The sequence below is a fragment of the Chiloscyllium punctatum genome, chromosome 52 (assembly GCF_047496795.1).
Source record: "Chiloscyllium punctatum isolate Juve2018m chromosome 52, sChiPun1.3, whole genome shotgun sequence".
Classification (NCBI taxonomy): Eukaryota; Metazoa; Chordata; class Chondrichthyes; order Orectolobiformes; family Hemiscylliidae; genus Chiloscyllium; species Chiloscyllium punctatum.
The window spans coordinates 11,620,600-11,640,935 of record NC_092790.1 but is presented as its reverse complement, the minus strand read 5'-3'; the positions used below and the strand labels follow the sequence as shown (position 1 = coordinate 11,640,935).

Here is a 20,336-nt window from a genome sequence, read left to right as displayed (position 1 = left end):
CTTTTCTTAAAAGATAGTCCCTGCAAACCAGGGATCATCCCAGTAAATCTTCTCTGAATGCTTCCGATGAAGTGATGTATTTCCTTAAATAAAGGGACCAAAATTTCTCTCATTACTCCATATGTGGTCTCACTCGCATATATAAAGTGGCTCTCAGGTATATACTCCAAACTCTTATACTGCAAATCCCCTGAAATCAGGAATAATATTCCATTCCCCTTCCTGATGACCTGTTGTAACTGTGTGCTAGCTTTCTGTGTTTCCTGCACAGTTACCCCCTGGGTCCCTTTTGTGTTGCAGCTTTCTACAGTTTCCACCATTTAAATAGTCCTCTGTTCTTTTATTACCTCCTCCAAAATGAACAACTTCACATTATCCCAAGTTATGCTCCATTTACCAACTTGTCCACTTCTCCGAATCCATCTCTGTAAACTGTTTATAATCCTTTTGGAAGTTTACTGTTCTACATTTTCTAGGAGACTCCCCCCTCACTCTTCTAAACCTTTCCAGGGAGCACCGGACAGTGGGAAGCATGCTGAGTTGCTGTCTTTTCAGAGAGACTCTTTGGAGTGACTGGGAGGATCTTGCTGCCCTTTGGTCAGAATGGAGACAACTTGCCCATCGAGCTGCATGAGCCTTTCACCCCCCCCCCCCCCCCATGTCTTATTGATGAGGCACAGCGGCAGAACGGAAGGAAAGAAAAGGAAGGAAATCCTGCTCTCCAAATCTCACTGACTCTTGGAACATTCTGTCCCGTGTGTCAAAGATCTGCCCTGTTCAGTCACATGAAGTCCGAAGTTGGAAAATCATAGAAACCCACATAGATTTCCCCCTGAACTGACTACTGACCTCCACAAGGGGTAATGTGTACAGTCATCCTGGACCAGGAGGAGGGGATGGTGTGAGTTTCTAACCTGAACTGACAGTGACAGATTTTATAAATTTGTATTACAGGATACTACAGGTGGATATTCAGATGGCAATCTCAGTAACTGTAATGCCAAACTCTGATTGAATTACTCCATTCATCAGGACCTCAGGACCTGGATATTTGCACTGTGTGAGAGTATTTTGTTCCAGCTCAATTCCATTTTCTGCATAAAAATTCTCCTTTGAATCAAACCGTCCTGTCAATAGATCTCCCCAAAATCTTCAATATGTGTCCAGTAATCCTTTTATGATGAGTTGATGAGTGCAAGGTTTAACATCCTGTTGTATATGTTTTGTAAGCACTTGTCTCTCAGCTCCCCTCAATTTCCTTTGCTACAACGAGAACACCTCAGTTTCCCCAAACCCCTGATTCCCCAGTGTCTGTTTGCTCTCTATAAGGTACACATCAGGATCATGTTGGAACATTCTCCACTTGCCTTCATCAGTGCAGCCCTCAACAGTATTAAAGAAAGCGAACATCCTCCAGGACAAAGCACTGTGCCTGAGTGATGTCCCATCCACCACCTTCAGCATTCCCTCTCTCCACCCCCGATGCACAGTGGCATCACTGTGTAAAAGGTAAAGTCAGCATTGTCCTACCAGACCATAGGGCTGCTCTCTCATTAGGGAGAGATGTCTGGTGGTGGTTTAACCTGAAGGTTACCCCAGCCCAGGCAAGGGGAGAGGTTGAGAACAAGAGTCCATCTATTGTAGATGGATATTCTTGATATGTATTAACAACACCCATGTCCCTGCAACTAAAATCCCCCATTCCTTGAACCATCCTGGTAACTCTCCTGTGCCCCCTCTCAGGGACCCTGCCATCCTTCCCAATGTGTGGGCAAACTCTGGTTTGCATAGACCCAGCTGCTCTGTGTTCCTGTGGGTGATGTCATCATCGAGCAACACTTGCACTAAACCTCACTGTCTGTGAGGGTGGGAGACACAAATCCCGAAATCATTTGAGATGTATTTAGTGTGCACTTGCTATGCCATGATAGATGACACTTTTCCACATGTACTGGAAAATAGAGGAGGATAATAGTATGGTGGTAGTTTTCAGTGGTAGTTTTCTTTCTCTCAGATTCGATGGACCACCAGAGCGTTTTTCTGTTCTGTAGACCGCTGAGATGTTTATTATAGGAATATGACAGGCTCCATTGGACATCAGGTCAGAAACGGTGATACTAGAATAGATGACACATGATTGGTCGATTTTCTTGGGAGGAAAGTGAGACGCAGAGATTTAAGAGGAAATTCAGAAGCTCAGCGCAGGAATTGTAAAGGGCAATCATCAAGTGAGAAATAAACATTGGGCATCCTGAAAGCTGGAAATAAAGAAAGGCACATATAGCAGAGCTTTGAGAGACTGGAGCGGATTAGACACGGGGAGGATAATGAAGCTGGAGGAGATGCAAGTTGGAAAGGATTGTGAGGATGGAGGATGTTACAGAGATAGAGATATTTGTGATAGAGGTTTTTGAATTTTGAGGCTGGAGTGGAATTATAGAGATGAGGAATATTTGTAAGGCTGGATGAGATGGCACTGATAGGGAGAGTTCCAGACATAGAGGAATTTACAGAGGTAACGAGTCATAAAGTTACACAGCATTGACACAGACCCTGTGGTCCAACCAGTCCGTGTCGACCATAAATTCGAACTGAACTAATCGCACCTGCCTCCACTTGGTCCAAGTCCATCCTAGCATTCCCTATTGATATACGGGTCCAAATGTTTTTTTCCTATTAGAATCCCATTCCCCTACCCTTTTGCTCTACATTTACCCCGACTAATTCACTCAACCCAATCATTCCTGAACACTATGGGCAATTGAGCACGGTCAGGTCACCTACCCTGTACATCTGTGGATTGTGGGAGGATATGGGAGTTCCTGGATGAACCCACGCTGTCATGGGGAAGAATATGCAAACTCCACATGGACAGTCACCCAATACAGGAATTGAGCCTGTGTCCCTGGTGTTGAGAGGTAGCAGTGCTAACCGTTGAGCCACTGTGCCACCCTGAAATTGTAATTGCATTCACATCTACCACGTCCTCTGCAAGTTTATTCCACATGTGAACCACTCTTGTGCAAAAACAAAAAATAACATCGGAACTTCTTTTTAAAGCCTTACTTTTTAATTTGAGAAAAGGATGTCCCCAATCTTGAATCGCGCCCCCTCCTGGAAAGGGCACCTGCTGTTCACATTACCAAAACTCTTCAGGATTTTATAAACCTCTAATAAGTTCACCCCTCAGCCTCCTGTGCTCCAGTGAAAAAGGACCCAACCTATCCAGACTCTGCTTATAATTCAATCCCTCCGTTCCCATCACCATCCTGGTAAATCTCTTCTGAACCTGCTCCGATTTAATAATATCCTTCCTATAACAGCGCAAGCAGAACTGGGCACAGTATTCCAGAAGAGGCCTCCCCAACATCCTGTACAACCTCAACATAATGTCCCAACGCCTATATTCAAAGATCTGAGCAATGAAGGCAAATGTGCTAAACCCCTTCTGAACCACCCTGTCTGCATGTGACACATAGTTCAAAGATCTGAACCCCTCGGTCTCTTTGTTCCATATCACTATCCGAGGCCCAACTTTTAATCAGTCTAAGTCCAGCCTTCGTTTGTTTTACCAAGATGTAATATTTTGCATTTATTCCAATCCAAAAATCACAAACATCCTTCGAGTATAGAGGCAAGAGGAGTATACTTAAGAGTAAAATCAGTAAGGCAAAAAGGGGACAGGACACCGCTTTGGCGAATAGGGAAAGGGTTTTTACAAATACATTAAGAGCAAATGGGTCATTAGAGAGAGAATAGGCCACCTCAAAGATCAGCAAGGCAGCCTATGTGTGAAGACGCAGGAGATGGAGTTGTTGGGGGGGATACTAAACGAGTGGCATCAGTTTTTACTGTGGAGAAGGACAGATTTGTGGGGGTTGTCAAGATTAGAGATCGTGAGGGTGGGTGATGAGATGGGAGGCAATTGGAGGATGTTACAGAGATGCTTGTGATACCAGAGATAGTGATGGTTCTGAGGCGAGAGAGGATTTCTAGAGATAAGGATGAGGTGATAGTGATCTGGGGAGTTGTGAGCATGGAGGAATTCAGAGATAGCGAGAGTTTGAGTCATAAAATGATACAGAACAGAGACAGACCCTGTGGTTAAACCAGTCCGTGTCGACCATAATTCCCAACTAATCTAATCGCACCTGCCTCCGCTTGGTCCACATTCATCCAAATATTTCCTATTTATGGACTTGTCTAAATGTCTTTTAAACATTGTAATTGTATTCACAGCTGCCTCTTTTTCTGGGAGTTCACTTCACACATGTAAAGGTAAAAATAAATCCCCAATTTATTTTTTAAACCTTTCTCCTCTATTTTCAAATTGTATGCACCCAGGTCTTGAATCCCCCCCTCCCCCTTATCTCCACGCTTCATGGTTTTATAATCCTTTAAGGTCATCCCTCAACCTCCTACGCTGTAGTGAAAAAGCATCCCAGCCTATCCAGCTTCTCCTTGTGACACAATCCCTCCATTCATGGCAACATCCCGGTTAGTCTCTTCCGAATCCGCTCCAATTTAATAATATCCTTCCTATCACAGCACAACCAGAACTGGACACAGTATTCTAGAAGAGGCCTCCCCAGCATCCTGTACAGCCTCAACCTAAATTCCCAACTCTGGTACTCAGAGGTCTGAGCAATGAAGATAAGTGTGCTAACCACCTTCTTAACCACCCTGTCTACATGTGACACAGACTAAGAAGACCTGTACCTCTCAGTCTCTTTGTTCCATATCACTACTCAAAGCCTTACTTTTAATTAGTGTAAGTCCTGCCCTCGTTTGTTTTATCAAGATGCAATATTTTGCATCAGTATTTACTGTGGAGAAGGACACGGGAGATGTAGAATGTGGGGAAATAAATGGTGACATCTTGAAAAATGTCCATACTACAGAGTACGGGATGTCTGGAAACGCATAAAGGTGGATCAATCCCCAGGCTTTGATCAGTTGTACCCTAAAATTCTGTGGGAAGCGAGGGAAGTGATTTCTGGGCCTCTTGCTGAGATTTTTGATTTATTGATAGTCACAGCTGAGGTGCCAGAAGACTGCGGGTTGGTTAATACGGCGCTACTATTTAACGAAGGCAGTTTGGACAAGCCCAGGAACTACAGATGCTGTGCTAGACTAGGTGTTGGAGGGAGCCCTGAGCGACAGGATTTGCGTGTATTTGGAAAAGCACAGACTGATTAGGGATAGTCAGCATAACTTTCTGCATGGGAAATCATGTGTCACATACTCGATCTGCTTTTTAAGAAGTAACAAAGAGGATTGATGAGAGAAGAGTAGTAGATGCGATCTATATGGACTTCAGTAAGGTGTTCGACAAGGTTCCCCATGGGAGACTGGTTAGCAAGGTTAGATCTCACGGAAGTAGCCATTTGGATATAGAACTGGCTCAAAGGCAGAAGACAGAGGGTGGTGGTGATGGATGATTATTTTTCAGACTGGAGGCCTGTGACTAGTGGAGTGCCACAAGGATCGTGCTGGGTCCACTACTTCTCATCATTTATATAAATGAATTAGATGTGAACACGGGAGGTATAGATAGTAAGTTTGTAGATGGCACCAAACTTGGAGGTGTAGAGGACAGTGAAGAAGGTTACCTCAGATTTCAATGGGATTTTGATCAAATAGGCAAATGGGCTGAGGAATGGCAGATGGAGTTCAATTCAGATAAGTGCGAGGTGCTGCATTTTGGAAAAGCAAAGCTTAGTAGGACTGATACACATCATGGTCAGGTCCTGGGGAGTGTTGCTGAACAAAGGGACCTTGCTGTGCAGGTTCATAGCTCCTTGAAAGTAGAGGCGCAGGTAGATAGGATAGTGAAGGTGTTTGGTATGATTTCGTTGATTAGTCAGAGTATTGAGTAAGAGAGTTGGGAGGTCATGTTGCGGCTGTTCAGGACATTGGTTTGGCCACTCTTGCAATATTGTGCGCAATTCTGTTCTCCACCTATCACAAAGATGTTGTGTAACTTGAAAGGTTCACAAAAGATTTAGAAGGATGTTGCTAGGGTTGGAGAATTTGAGATATAGGGAGAGGCTGTACAGGCTGGGGCTGTTTTCCCTGGAGCGTCAGAGGCTGAGGAGTGATCTCAGAGGTTTATAAAATCATGAGCATGGATCAGATAGATAGACAAGGGATTTTCACTGGAGTGGGGGAGTCTAGAACTAGAGGGTATAGATTTAGCGTGAGGGAAAAGATATAAAAGGGACCTAAGGGGCAACTTTTTCATGCGACGGTGTTGTGTTTATGGAATGAGCTGCCAGAGGGAGTTGTGAAGGCTGGTACAATTGCAACATTTATTCGGCATCTGGATGAGTATATGAATAGGAAGGGTTTAGAGGGATATTGACCAAGTGCTGGCAAATGGGACGAGATTAGGTTCGGAAAACTGGTCGGTATGGACGAGTTTGACTGAAGGGTCTGTTTCCATGCTGTATGTCTGTGACTCACAGCCGGGGATCAGCTCAGTGGGTTTCAGTCTCTTCAAAGGTAAATCTTACTCTGTTTTACTTTTTCAAATCTGCAACATTCAGTAGGGTGAGTGTTTACTAGTTTAAGTGCCTCTGTTATGATCTTTTGGTTGAATGTTTTAAATGTAAAATACAGGTTCTAATGTATTTGAGAGTAGTCTTTTGTAAAGCTGTAAGACTCTGCCTTTTTCTGGGTCTACAGATTAAGGAGCAGAGATGGCCATTCGTACAGTGATGTGCACTTCCTAGAGGAGAGTAGGGGGAGTTTGAATGATCCTGATGATAGCCTGCAGGAAGTGATGCAAATCCTCTTGGATCACATGGATCAGATGGAGCGGTGCTTAATGGTAATGAAGAATTTACAAGAGTCAGGATGTGTGATAGGTGGCAGTTTCAGGCCGAAAAACTGCAGATACAGTCAGGTAGATGGGTTACCTCTCGGAAAGGTAGGAGAGGGAGATAGGTAGAGAAGGAGTCTCCTGTGGCTATCCCCATCTGAAACAAGTATACTATTTTGGATAATGTAGGTGGTCATAGACTCTCAGGGGAATGTTGCACTGACAGCCAAGTTACTGCTACTGAGACTGGCTCGACTATAATGAGAGGTATATCAGATTCCAAACGCTCAAGGATGATAAGGGACTCTGTAGTTGGGCACAGACTGCCCTTTCTGTAGCTGACAGACATCAGAATGGGGTGGTACCTCCCTGGTGCCAGGATCAAGGATGTTTCGGACAGGTAGCAGAATATTCTCAAAGGGAAGAATGACCAGTGAGAGGTCATTGTACATTGGTACCAATGACATAGGAAGGGGAAGAGATGAAGTCCTGATGAGAGAATATAGCAAATTAGCCTGGAATATAAAAAAGTAGGTCCTCGACCATAATATCTGCATTACTTCTGGTGCTACATGCTAGTGAGAGTAGGAATAGCAGGATGGAGGAGATGAATGATTGGCTAAGGAGCTGGTATAGGGCAGAAGGATTCACATCTTTTGATCATTGTAAGCTCCTCTGGAGTAGAGTTGACCTGCATAAGAAGGATGGATTGTACCTGAATTGGAAAGTGTCTAATATCCAGGCAGGGAGATTTGCTAGTGTTACTCAGGTGGCATTAATCCAGTGAGGGTAAACCCAAAGAGATAGTGAGAAAAGAGGTAAGTCTGAGGCTGGTACAGTTCAGAAGTCAGACAGTCAAGACAGGCAAGGGCAAGGCACAGAACCAGGTGGAACTGACAAGTTACACTGCATTTACTTCAATGCAAGAGGCCGGACAGGGAAAGCAGATGGGCTCAGGGTATGGTTTTGAACGTGGCACTGGGATATCATGAGTATTACAGAAACGTTACTCAGAGATGGGTTGGACTGGCAGTGTAATGTTCCAGGGTATCGATGCAAGAGGAAGGATAGGAAGGGGGACATGAGAGGAGGCGGAGTGGCCTTTTTGTTTAGAGGTAGCATTACAGTTGTGCTGAGGGAGGATATTCCTGGGAGTACGTCCAGTGAAGTTATTTTGGTGGAACCGGGAAATAAGAAAGGGATCATTACCTTGTTGTTATTATCTGCGTGGGTTTCGTCTGTTTGCTCTGGTTTCCTCCCACTATCTAAAGATATGCAGGTTGTGTGGATATTCCAGGCTGAATTGCCCATATTGTTCAGGGATGTGCACGCTAGGTGGATTAGCCATGGGGAATGCAGTGGTAAGGTAGGAGTCTCTGAGGGTCCGTGTGGTTGTGATGAGCTGAATGGCCTACTTCCACGCTGTCAGGGTTCTTTGATAATTCTACTAGTTTTAAAATAGTTGCAGAAAATAATAGACCAGATCTAAATGGTGTTCTAAATTGGACAAAGGCGAATTTTGACAGTACAAGACAGTACAAGGTATTCCTTTGCTATTCCCAGGCTGGAAAGTGGGAACATAAGAACATAAGAAAGAGGAGCAGGAGTAGGCTACATGGCCCCTCAAGCCTGCTCTTCCATTTAATAAGATCAGGGCTGATCTTTTCATGGCCTCTGCTCCACTTTCCTGTTCTCTCACCATAACCCTTAATTCCTTTCCTGTTCACAAATCTACCTTTTGACCTAACGATAGTCAAGTCGATAACCTAAACTGCTGCACTCAGCAGCAAATTCCACAGATTCACAGATTTAGCTGAAGAAGTCCATCCTGAACTCAGTCCTAAATCTGATACCCCCTTATTTTGATGCTCTGCTCCCTAGTTTAAGCGACCCCTAGCGGAAATCACCTCCCTGCTTCTATCTTATCTACTCCGTTCATAATTTTATTTTTTTTCCCATCCAACCTCCCATATTTCGAAATTCCAATGAGCATACTACCAGTTTCCCCAATCTCTCTGCATACGCCAACCCTCTGAAATCCTGACTGAAACTAGTGACCCTCCTCTACACTCCCTCCTGTGTCAGTACATCTTTGCTAATGTAAGGGGACCAAACCTGTACACAGTACTCCAGGTGTAGCCTCCCCAGCACCCTGTACAGCTGCAGCATAACCATCCCTCTAGCAATGAAGGACAATATTCCCTTCACTGTCTTAATTACCTGCTGTACCTGCAAACCAACTTGCTGTGATTCGTGCATAAGGACACCCAGCTCCCTCTGCACAGCAGCATGCTGCAAGTTTTCACCATTTCATCATCAGTTTGCTGTTAGTCTGACCAAAATGGATGACTTCACGTTTCCCAATCTTGTCCTTCATCTGCCAGATCCTTACCCACTCACATAGCCTATCTGTATCCCTGTGCAGACTTACAGTGGCCTCGGCACACATTGCTCTACCACTCATCTTAGTGAAGTCTACCTTTCATGAATCGATGCTGTGTCTGCTCAATGAGATAATTTCTATCCACATAGCTCACTATTTCTTCCTTAAGAGATCGGGCATTTTCCCCACCAAAGAAGTTATGCTAACAGGTCCATTTTAAAATATTCGCATCACATTTGTAGCTTGCCAATCTGTCAGATCTGTCCCAGAGTCCAGCAAATTTTAGTGAATTATCACGAGTGCATTTGCTATTTACCCACTGCCATCTGTTAACGTCCCCTGGGATGCACTCCATCACGGCCAGGAGACCCATCTACCTTTAGGCTGTTATCTTTCCCAACACCACCTCTTTACTGAGAATGATTGCTTCTTTGTCCTCATCTGCCATTGCGTCCATAGGCCTGCAACAACGAGAGTACACAGACAGTATGTTCCTGTTAAGGCCTTAATAGGTAGTGTAGGGAATGCTGCCTGTCCAGAGAAATTGAGAGTCTCGTCAAGAAAATGAAGGAGCGATACGGCAGGTGCAGACAGCTGGGTTTGTGTGAATTCCTGGAGGAGTATAGGGGCAGTCGGAGTCTCCTCGAGGGAAACCAGGACAGCAAAAACGGGACATGAGAGAGCTTTGGGAAATAGGTTCCCAGAGAATCCAGAGATTCCAGAAATACACTAAGGATAAACGAGTAACCAGGCAGAGAATAGGGACCCTCAAAGATCAAGAAAAAGGTCCTATTTGTCCGAGATAAGTATATACCTGTCAGGCAGGGCGGAAGCTGTAGAGTGCAGGAGCTGTGGTTTACAAAGGAAATGGAATCTCTCTTCAAAAGGAAGAAGGCGGCTTATGTTAGGATGAGATGTGAACTGTCTGTTAGGGCGCTTGAGGGTGACAAAATAGCCAGCAAAGTCCTAAAGAAAGAGCTCAGAAGTGCCAGGAGGACACATGAGAAATTGTTGGCGGATAGAAACAGGGTAAACCCTAAGGCTTTCTATAGGTATTTAAAGAATAAAAGAATGACGAATAAGATTAGGGCCAATCAAGGATAGTAGTGGGGAGTTGTGTGTCGAGTCAGAGGAGATAGGGGAAGCACGAAATGAATATTTTTCAACAGTATTCCCTTTCGAAAATGACAATGTTGTTGAGATTACTGAGATACAGGCTACTAGACTAGGTGGGATTAAGGCTCATGAGGAAGAGGTATTAGAAATCTTGCAGAGTGTGAAAATAGATAAAACCCATTTGGCCCAGTGAACTTATCCCAGGATCCTCTGGGAAGCCAAGGAAGAGATTGCCGAGCCTTGGCATTGATCTTTAAATCATCATTGTCTACAGGAATAGTGCCAGAAGACTGGAGGATAGCACATGTGGTTCCCCTGTTCAAGAAGGGGAGTAGAGACAACCCTGGTAATTATAGACTAGTGAGCCTTACATCAGTTGTTGGTAAAGTGTTGGAAAAGGTTATAAGAGATATGATCCAGAAAAGAATAATTTGATTAGGGATAGTCAGCACGGTTTTGTGAAGGGTAGGTCGTGCCTCACAAACCTTATTGAGTTCTTTGAGAAGGTGACCAAACAGATAGATGAGAGTAAACCGGTTGATGTGGTGTATATGGATTTCAGCAACGCGTTCGATAAGGTTCCCCACAGTAGACTATTGTACAAAATGCGGAAGGATGGGATTGTGGGAGATAAAGCAGTTTGGATCAGTAATTGGCTTGCTGAAAGCAGACAGTGGTGATTGATGGGAAACGTTCATCCTGGAGTCCAGTTACCAGTAGTGTACCGCAAGGGTCGGCGTTGGGTCCACTGTTGTTCGTCATTTTCATAAACTACCTGGATGAGGGCGTAGAAGGATGGATTAGTAAATTTTCAGACAACACGAAGGTTGGTGGAGTTGTGGATAGTGACGAAGGATGTTGTACGTTACAGAGAGACTTAGATAAGCTGCAGAACTGGGCTGAGAGGTGGCAAATGGAGTTTAATGCGGACAAGTGTGAGGTGATTCACTTTGGTCAGAGTAACTGGAATGCAAAGTACTGGGCTAATGGTATGATTCTTGGTAGTGTAGATGAGCAGAGAGATCTCAGTGTCCAGGTACACATTTCCTTGAAAGTTGCCACCAGGTTGACGGGGTTGTTTAGAAGGCATACAGGGTTTTAGCTTTTATTAACAGGGGGATCGAAATCCAGAACCATGATGTTATGCTACAGCTGTACAAAACTCTAGTGAGGCTGCACTTAGAGTATTGTGTACAGTTCTGTTCCCCACATTATAAGGAGGATGTGGAAGCTTTGAAAGGGTGCGGAGGAGATTTACTAGGATGTTGCCTGGTATGGTGGGAAGGTCTTACAAGGAAAGGCTGAGGGACTTGAGGCTGTTTTCGTTAGAGAAGAAGGTTGATACGTTACTTAATAGAGACATACAAGATAATCAGATGGTTAGATAGGGTGGACAGGGAGAGCCTTTTTCCAAGAATGGTGACGGCGAGCACGAGGAGATATAGCTTTAAATTGAGGGGTGATAGATATAGGACAGATGTCAGAGGTAATTTCTTTACTCAGAGAGTAGTCCGTGTATGGAATGCTTTGCCTGCAACGCTAGTAGATTCACCAACTTTAAGTACATTTAAGTCGTTATTGGACAAGCAAATGGACGTACATGGAATAGTGTTGGTTAAATGGGCTTCAGATTGGTATGACAGGTCGGCGCGACATTGAGGGCTGAAGAGCCTGTACTGTGTTTTAATGTTCTATGTTCTATGAGCAATATGCTGTAAGGATCGTTTCTGGGTCCACTGCTTTTCTTCATTTATGTAAATGTTTTCTATGTGAATATAGGAGGCATGGTCAGTGACTTTACATAGATACCAAAATTGGAGGTGCAGTGGACAGGGAAGAAGGTTACCTCAGATTACAATGGGACTTCAAACAAATGGGCTAAGGAGTGGCAGATGGAGTTTAATTCAGAAAAATGTGAGGTGCTCCATTTTGGAAAATCAAATCAGGGCAGGACTAATACACTTAATGGAAAGGTCCTGAGGAGCGTTGCTGAACAAAGATCTTGGAGTGCAGGTTCATAGTTCCTGAAAGTGGAGTCATAGATAGGCAGGGTAGTGAAGAAGGCGTTTAGTATCCTTGCCTTTACTGGTTAGTGGATTGAGTACACGAGTTGTGACGGCATTTTGTGGCTGTTCAGCACATTGATTCAGCCACTTCTGAAATTTTGCTTTCAGTCCTGGTTTCCCCGCTATCGGAATGATATTGTGAAACTTGAAAGGGTTCAGAAAAGATGTGCAAAGATGTTACTAGGGTTGAGGGTTTCAGCTATATAGGGATGGGCTGAATAGGCTGGGGCTGTTTTCCCTGGAGCATCGGATGCTGACCGATGACCTCAGTGGTTGATACAATTGTGAGGGACATGGATAGGGTGATCAACCAGGATCTTATTCACAGGTTAGGTGTGTCCAAATCTATGGGGCACAGGCTTAAGGAGCGAGGAAAACAATTTATAAGGGATCTGAGGGGCATTGTTTTCAAGCTGAACGTGGAATGTGTATGGAATGAGCTGCCAGAGAAAGTGTGGTGGCTGGAACAATTGCAACATTGAAAAGGCATCTGATTGGGTAAGTGATTAGGAAAGGTTTAGAAGGTTATGGGCCAAGTGCTGTCAAATGGGACGAGATTAATTTAGAATATCTGATCGGCATGGACAAGTTGGACCAAACGGTTGGTTTCTGTGCTGTACATCTCGATAACACTGAAACATTAAAATAAGATACGTTTCTCTATGTGGAGAGTTAGCAGAAGGTCGGATAATTCTCCTTGGAACTCAGAAAGTTAAGCAGTGATTTCAACTAGGAGCAGATTTCTTACAGGCAAATGGGAGGTGAGTTGGGACAGACTGGCACCATCTCCAGAGAGAGAGAGTACAGCCCCAATGGGCTGAATAGCCCCCAGTCCCTCTACTCTGTGATACTGCCCCCTTTCACTGAATGTTGAAGCTCATGCCAGTGCAGAGCCATAGAGATATACAGCATGAAAACAGCCCTTTTGGTCAAACTAGTCCATGCTGACCAGATATCCGAACTTAATCTCGTCCCATTTGCCAACACTTGGCACACATCCCACTACACCCTTCCAATACATACACCCATCCAGATGCCAAATGGTCTAGTTTTACCAACTTCCACCACTTCCCCTGACAGAAGATTCCATACACGCACCACCTGCTGTGAAAAAAGTTGACCCTCTGATCCCTTTTATATATTTCCCCTCGCACATTGAACCTATGCCCGCTAGTTCTGGACACCCCCACCCCAGGGCAAGGACCTTGTCTATTTATCCTATCCATGCCCCTCATGATTTGATAAACCTCTATAAGGTCACCCTTCAGCCTCCAATACTCCTGGGAGGAGCGCACAACTCGTGTCACAATGGGGCCGGTGAGATTGATGGCAGCTTCAGACCAATAGGAGAGTTGATGTGATCCTCCAGACAATGGGAGTGAATGAGGGGTGGGTCCAGTGGGCCAACATGTGACCATAAACTGTGCAGGTGCACTGTCACTATGGTGCGGGTGTACTCCGTGAGTGTGAAGGGAATGAGAGAGACAGCAGAGATTGGGAGAGAAATTGAGTTTGTATGGACTGGGAGTGTTGATAAACACACGGTTTTAGGTGGCTAGACCTGAATTAGAAATTCCTGGTAAATTAGAACCAAAAGAGCTGCGGATGCTGTAAATCTCACAATAACCAAAAGGTACTGGAAAAGCTCAGCAGGTCTGGCAGCATCTGAGAAGAGAAATCAGAATTAACATTTTGGATTCGCTGAGCCTTCCTCAGAGCCGATGTGACTGAAAAGAAATGTCGTTTTTTTATGCAGAAGGTAGGGGTTAAGGAGTACATGATAGGTGGGGATAGAGTCCAAAGAAAGAGATGGGAGCAGTTGGACAACGGAGTGGATAACGAACTGGCTGGGGGAGGGTGAATAGCTGTTTATGAGGACTGTTAGTGGCGAACCATAGGTAGTGTGTAATGGCATGCTCTATGATAACAAGGACTGGTGTGTGGGTTAAGAGGCTAGGGCGCTAGGACATTGGAGAGTTCAGGGCCTAAAATTATTGAATTTGATAGAGGTGTGCAGGATATCCAAGTAGAAAATGAGGTGTTGTTCTTCCAGCTTGTGTTAAAGTGTGGCGCTGGAAAAGCACAGCAGGTAAGGTAGCTGACCTTCAGCACTTGATCACCCTGAAGCTCTACTTTCCAGGGACTGTACACTTGTTCTGAGCCCTTCAGAGGGATTGAAGGGGATAGGGAGAGAACAGGAACAGGGTTGTGTTGTAATCTACAAAATAACGGTCACCCTCCCCCTCTCGGTGTCTCCCCTCTGTCTCCCATCCCCCATCATGCCTCCTCCCCACCGCAGGGAAAAGATCTTGTGTATTTTCCCTATCCATGCCCCTACTGATTTGATAAACCTCTATAAGGTCACCCATCAGCATCTGACGCTCCAGGGAAAACAGTGTATTCATCCGCTCCCTTTGGTTCAAATCCTCCAACCCTAGCAACATGCTTGTAATACTTTGCTGACCCCTTTCAAGTTTCACAATATTGTTTTGATAGGAAAGAGATCAGAATTGCATGCAATATTCCAAGCATGACCTAACCAAGGCCCTGTACAGCCGCAATATGACTTCCCACCTCCTATACTCAGTGCTCTGACCAATAAAGGAAAATATACTAAACACCTTCTTAACTATCCTATCTACCTGTGATTCTGCATTTCAAGGAGCTATGAACCTGTACTCCAAAGTCTCTTTCTCAGCAGCACTCCCGAGGACCTTATCATTAAGTGTATTCACCCTGCTAATATTTGCTTTTCCAAAATGCAGCACCTCACATTTATCTAAATTAAACTCCATCTGCCAGTCCTCAGCACATTCAACCATCTGATCAAGATCCCGTTATAATCTGAGGTAATCCTCTTCACTGTCCACTACACCTCCAATTTTGGGGTCATCTTACGAACATTACTTCCTATATTCACATCCAAATCATTTATATAAATTATGAACATTTCAGGATCCAGCACCGATACATTGTGACATCCCACTGGTCACAGGTCTCCAATCTGAAAAGCAACCTTCCACCACCACCCTCTGTCTTCTCCCTTTGAACAAGTTTTGTATCCAAATGGCTAGTTGTCTCTGTATTCCATGAGATCTAACCTTGCTAACCAGTCTCCCATGGGGAACCTTGTTGAATGCCTTACTGAAGTCCATGTAGATTATTTCTACCGCTTTGCTGTCATCAATCCTCTTTGTTGTTACTTCAAAAAAATTGAATCAAGTTCATGAGACGTGATTTCTCACACACAAAGCCGTTATTAATATCCCGGACTTAACTCTGTACATTGGGGTCTGCGTCACCCAGTTATGGGTGTTAATATTCTGGATAAATTTCACATACACCAGCTTTGTGTTGGTGACTGTGTACTGAGTCTTGTTAATAACACCAACACAGATGAGTTCCTTTTGAAAGGCAGTCCCTATATCCCTAACCCCCTTCCAGTTGCTCTGTCTCCTCCATTCCCACGGTAGACAGTAAGTGGGAGGAGCTCATGGAGTTTCCATGTGAGTGAGATTGAGAAAATCTTCCCTTCTTTCCACTAGCCCACCAAGAAATGGCGGTAGTGTCCTTACCTCTGGACCAAGAGAATCGGGTTCAGAGTTTGGTAACAGCGGCTTTGAAGAGGCTGATTGGAAATCATGCCCAAGCCACCAGGCCATACTGTCTCCCAGCTGTCCCTGCCTGAGTCTCCAAACAGAACCATCCTTACGTTTCTCTCCTGTCAGACTCTCCCATTGCTCAGTTTGTCCAGGATCCCCTCCTGATGCTGCACTGATCCTGTCCCTCACTGACCTGTCCATCCCCCAGTGTCCTCCACATTCATTCATTGTTTACAATCCCATTGTTCCAGTCCTGCAGCCCCTCCCCCTCCACTCTATTGGGCACAGCTGCTGTCAATCACCCAGGCACCTGTGTGATCTGGAGCATGCTCTGTAGGAGGGGAGACCTGTGCACGGGCGCAGTGCTGGCCAATTGTTGGCGTATGTGCAGTATGGGTCAGTGCCAGCGAGGGAGGCTGTGGATGTGTGGGATTAATCTGTCATTGGCTGCTCCCTCCCTTCCTCCCTCTGAGAACAGGACCCAGGGGACTGGTCCCTGCCCTGGTATCGTGACAAGTGGTCGGCGTATCTGTGGGGGGAGCATTTTGCAGAAAGTTATCAGAACTCAGGTGAAGATTCAGGAATGTTATGGAAAGGAACAAAGGTAGGCCTGCAATTAAAGTTCTAATTTGGTTCATTTTAGTTCAACCAGATGTGATTTGTCCAGTGTGTGCAGGATGGTTCTTATCAGAGGGTTGGTGTGGAGGAAATAAATAAGAGGTTCTAGATTGGAAAAAAAATCAATGTTGGTCTGACTAGGAAACCTTGGGAGGTGGGGGGAGGATTCACCAACACCCAGGAGACTCCGAGTCAGATTCATTGATTTGATTAGATTAGATTTCCTGCAGTGTGGAAACATGCCCTTCGGCCCAGCCAGTCCACACCGACCCTCGGAAGTGTAGCCCACCCAGACCCATTTCCCTCTGACTAATGCACATAACACTATGGGCAATTTAGCCTAGCCGATTCACCTGACCGATGCATCTTTGGATTGTGGGAGAAAACCGGCGCACCCGGAGAAAACCCACGCAGACACGGAGAGAACATGCAAATTCCACACGGACGCTGTGGGGCAGCAGTGCCATCGTGCCACACCTTTGTTTTGGTCCTTAGTCTGCAGGCAGGAGCTAAGAAGCTGAATTCAACGAGAGGAGAGAGCATTAGAACTGGGTGTGGAGGAAAGGAGTGAGGAGATTGGTTTTGATTTCAGTTCACAGAAGGGAGAAATTGTGAGACTGAGAATTAAAGCTTTGGGGGAACAAAGAAACTACAATTTAATACTATAATTGTCTTATGAATTTCCATCCTGTGTTAATGGTGGTGACTTGTTTTCTCTGTTGTAGGGTACTGAAAGGGCAGATTTGTGAATGAGAAATTCAGATTGAACTTCATGTTCAGTTTTGACAGTTACTTAATCCGTGCCGATCTGAATATCATTGGCCTTTTCATGTGGAAAGAAAGGTGTGTATTCTGTCCGTGGGCGAATATTTCAAGTGTCAATGTGACTGGAAAAATTACTGAGACACAGCCAAGTCCATGTCAGCGTGGTGAATGTGGAGAGAGCTTTCATTTGTTTTTAAAAGTCTGAAAATACATGTCACATTTCCCAGGAATAATGAAGTTACAGATTTGTTTTGTATGAGGACAAGTTTTTAATTAACCATGCAACCAGAAAGACAGAAGGATACCTGCACCATGGAAAATACAATGAAAACGGGATTGTTGTAAAGGGGTTAATTATCGATCATGGCTTGTAATCCATTGGCGATGTCACGTCTGTTCCAGCGCCGTGGGGAGACACTGGAAATGTGATGAATGCAGTGAAGATTTCGGTTATTCAACTGGATAAGGTGCAGAAGAAATGGGCTCAGGGGTCTGAGTTAGAGGGAGAGGTTGGACAAGCGAGGATTCTTTTTTGTTTAGAGCAGAGGAAACAGAGGGGAGATCTATTTCTGGCAGTGTATAATATTGTGACAGGCTTGGGTAAGGTGAATGCACTCAGTCTTTTTCCCAGGAAATCAAGGAGTAGAGGGCATCAGTTTAAGGTGAGAGGAGAAATTATGAAAGGGAACCTGAGGGGCAACTGTTTTACATAGAAGGTGGTATGTATATGGACTGAGCTGCCAGTGGAAGTGGTTGAGGTGGGTACATTAACAACATGTAAAAGACATTTGGACAAATACATGGATAGCAAAGGGTCAGATGCAGATGGGCCAAGTGCAGGGAAATGGGTTCGCGTGGATGGACATATTGGCCGGCATGGGCCAGATTGGGCCAAAGGGCCTGTCTCTGCTGTAGGACTCTGACTCCAAATATATTTTCTATTTCTCCCGCCACCTCTGGTAGTACCCTGGGATGTATTCCATCCTGGCAAAGAGACATGCCTACCTTTAGCTCCATTAGCTTGCCCAGCTCTAACACTTTCGTGATAATGGTTGTTCCTTGGTCTTCACCTTCCTCAGTCTCCTTATCAATTACTGGCATGTTCTTCGTATCCTCCACTGTGAAGACTGACTACTGTGTACTCATATTCCTGAACCCTGCTGGATAGGAATAACTGGGCACAGAACTCTGAGAGGTCTTCTTTGAGTCGTTATTGCTGAGACACGGCAGTTACCTGGATAGTGTACATGCAGAACACCTCCAGGCAGCATCAGGTAACTCCCCGCCTGTCCGATGTGCCGCTCCATTCTTCTCCCTTTGTGGTTTGTGTTTTGAATGGACGCTGTCTCTCAATATTATCTCCATGGCAATGGCAGTTAAAAAAGTCGAGTTCAGCTCAACACTTTGTGGTTAAACCACACACCCCTCCCTCACGGCCCTGTGGCTCAGTCAGGTATCTGACAGGCACTTCAGTTTCAGTGGGGCTGTCTATCAGGATTCTGATATGGAGGAGCCGGTGTTGGAGCTGGGTGGGCAAAGTTTAAAACCTACACATCACCAAGTTATAGTCCAACAGGTTTATTTGGAAGTACAAGCTTTTGGAGTGTGCTGTGATTTTGCACTTGATCAGGATTATCTCTATGGTAACAGTTAAGTGCTTCAACAATTACAGAGGCCATATGTTCCCCAAATAATAGGTTCCCCTCTAGCAGTGTAAACTGCTATTCCAGCCCTGGGGACAGCTACTCATCACTTTTCTCCCCCAATCCCATCCAGCTTTCTGTTGATCTTTTAAAGTTTTTCTAATCTCCTAGTTTCTTCTTGGTCTTTGCCAATTTGAATGCTTTCTATTTCAGTTTGATAGACTCCCTTATTTCCTTAGCCACCCACGGCAGATTATTCCATTTCCTACAGTCCTCCCTTTTCACTGATATATAATTTTGCTGAGCAGTTTGAAAGATTATTTGATATTCCTCCACTGTCTGTCAACTGTCCCACCCTAAAGTCTTTGCTTCCAGTCTACATTAGCCAACTCCTGCCTCATCCTATTGTAGTCTCCTTTGTTTAAACACAGGATCTTGGGATTGGATTTAATCTTCCCGCTTTCCAACTGTATTCTAAATTCAACCAGATTTATCACAAGTCTTTTATCAGATTACGAGGTGAGGCCATGTTACCTGGATGTTTTGGTTTTCATTGTCAGAGACCTTGGCTTTGTAATAAAGTACAGGATAGATGTTCAAAACAGAGTATTCTGGACGGTGTGAATGTACTGAACAGTCTAAAACCATAAATCACTGTCTCCCCTCAGTTTACATGATCTGGAGATGCCGGTGTTGGACTGGGGTGTACAAAGTTAAAAATCTCACAACACCAGGTTATAGTCCCTCAGGTTTAATTGGAAGCACACTGGATTTCGGAGCGTTGCTCCTTCATCATGATCCAATTAAATCAGTTGGACTATAACCGGTCTAACTCACCTCAGTTTAAAATTGAAAAATCATTTTCTCCCACGTGCTTCCTTACTTTCGAAGTTTGAAACGCTAATCCACCTGACTATCCTGCTTTTTCCAAAAATCTCCTTTGGTGAAGGTGGTGAGTTTTGGATTCAGCTTTTCAGTTATTACCGCAAGAATATAAGCACTGGGCACAGGAGAGGCAATGCAGCTCCACCATTTAATACCATGCTGATTGAGCTCACCTCGGTCTCAGCTGGATTTTCCTGCCTGCTCTCTCTTACCCTTCAATTCATTGCAAATTCAACATCTGTATTTCTTCAGTAAATTTGCTCATTGTCCTAGCATCTACCGCATTTTGAATAGGGAATTCCACAGATACACAGCACATTGAGATAGGTACATTCTTCTTCATGAGAATGGAATAGGAGCCCTACCGTGCAGAAACAGGGTAATCGTCCATGGAGTCCACACCAACCCTATCATGAGTATCCCATTCACACTCAC

The 20,336-nt window shown here is 44.7% G+C and overlaps 1 long non-coding RNA gene across 1 annotated transcript in view; it reads left to right on the top strand.

Annotated features, from left to right (window-relative positions):
* Positions 1-18,493, top strand: part of LOC140470934 (uncharacterized) — a 28,620-nt gene extending 10,127 nt beyond the window's left edge. Inside the window, exons 4-5 of the long non-coding RNA XR_011956802.1 lie at positions 955-1,509; positions 17,334-18,493. This is a non-coding gene — a long non-coding RNA (uncharacterized lncRNA). The remainder of the gene's footprint in view (positions 1-954; positions 1,510-17,333) is intronic.
* Positions 18,494-20,336: the final 1,843 nt, after the last annotated feature.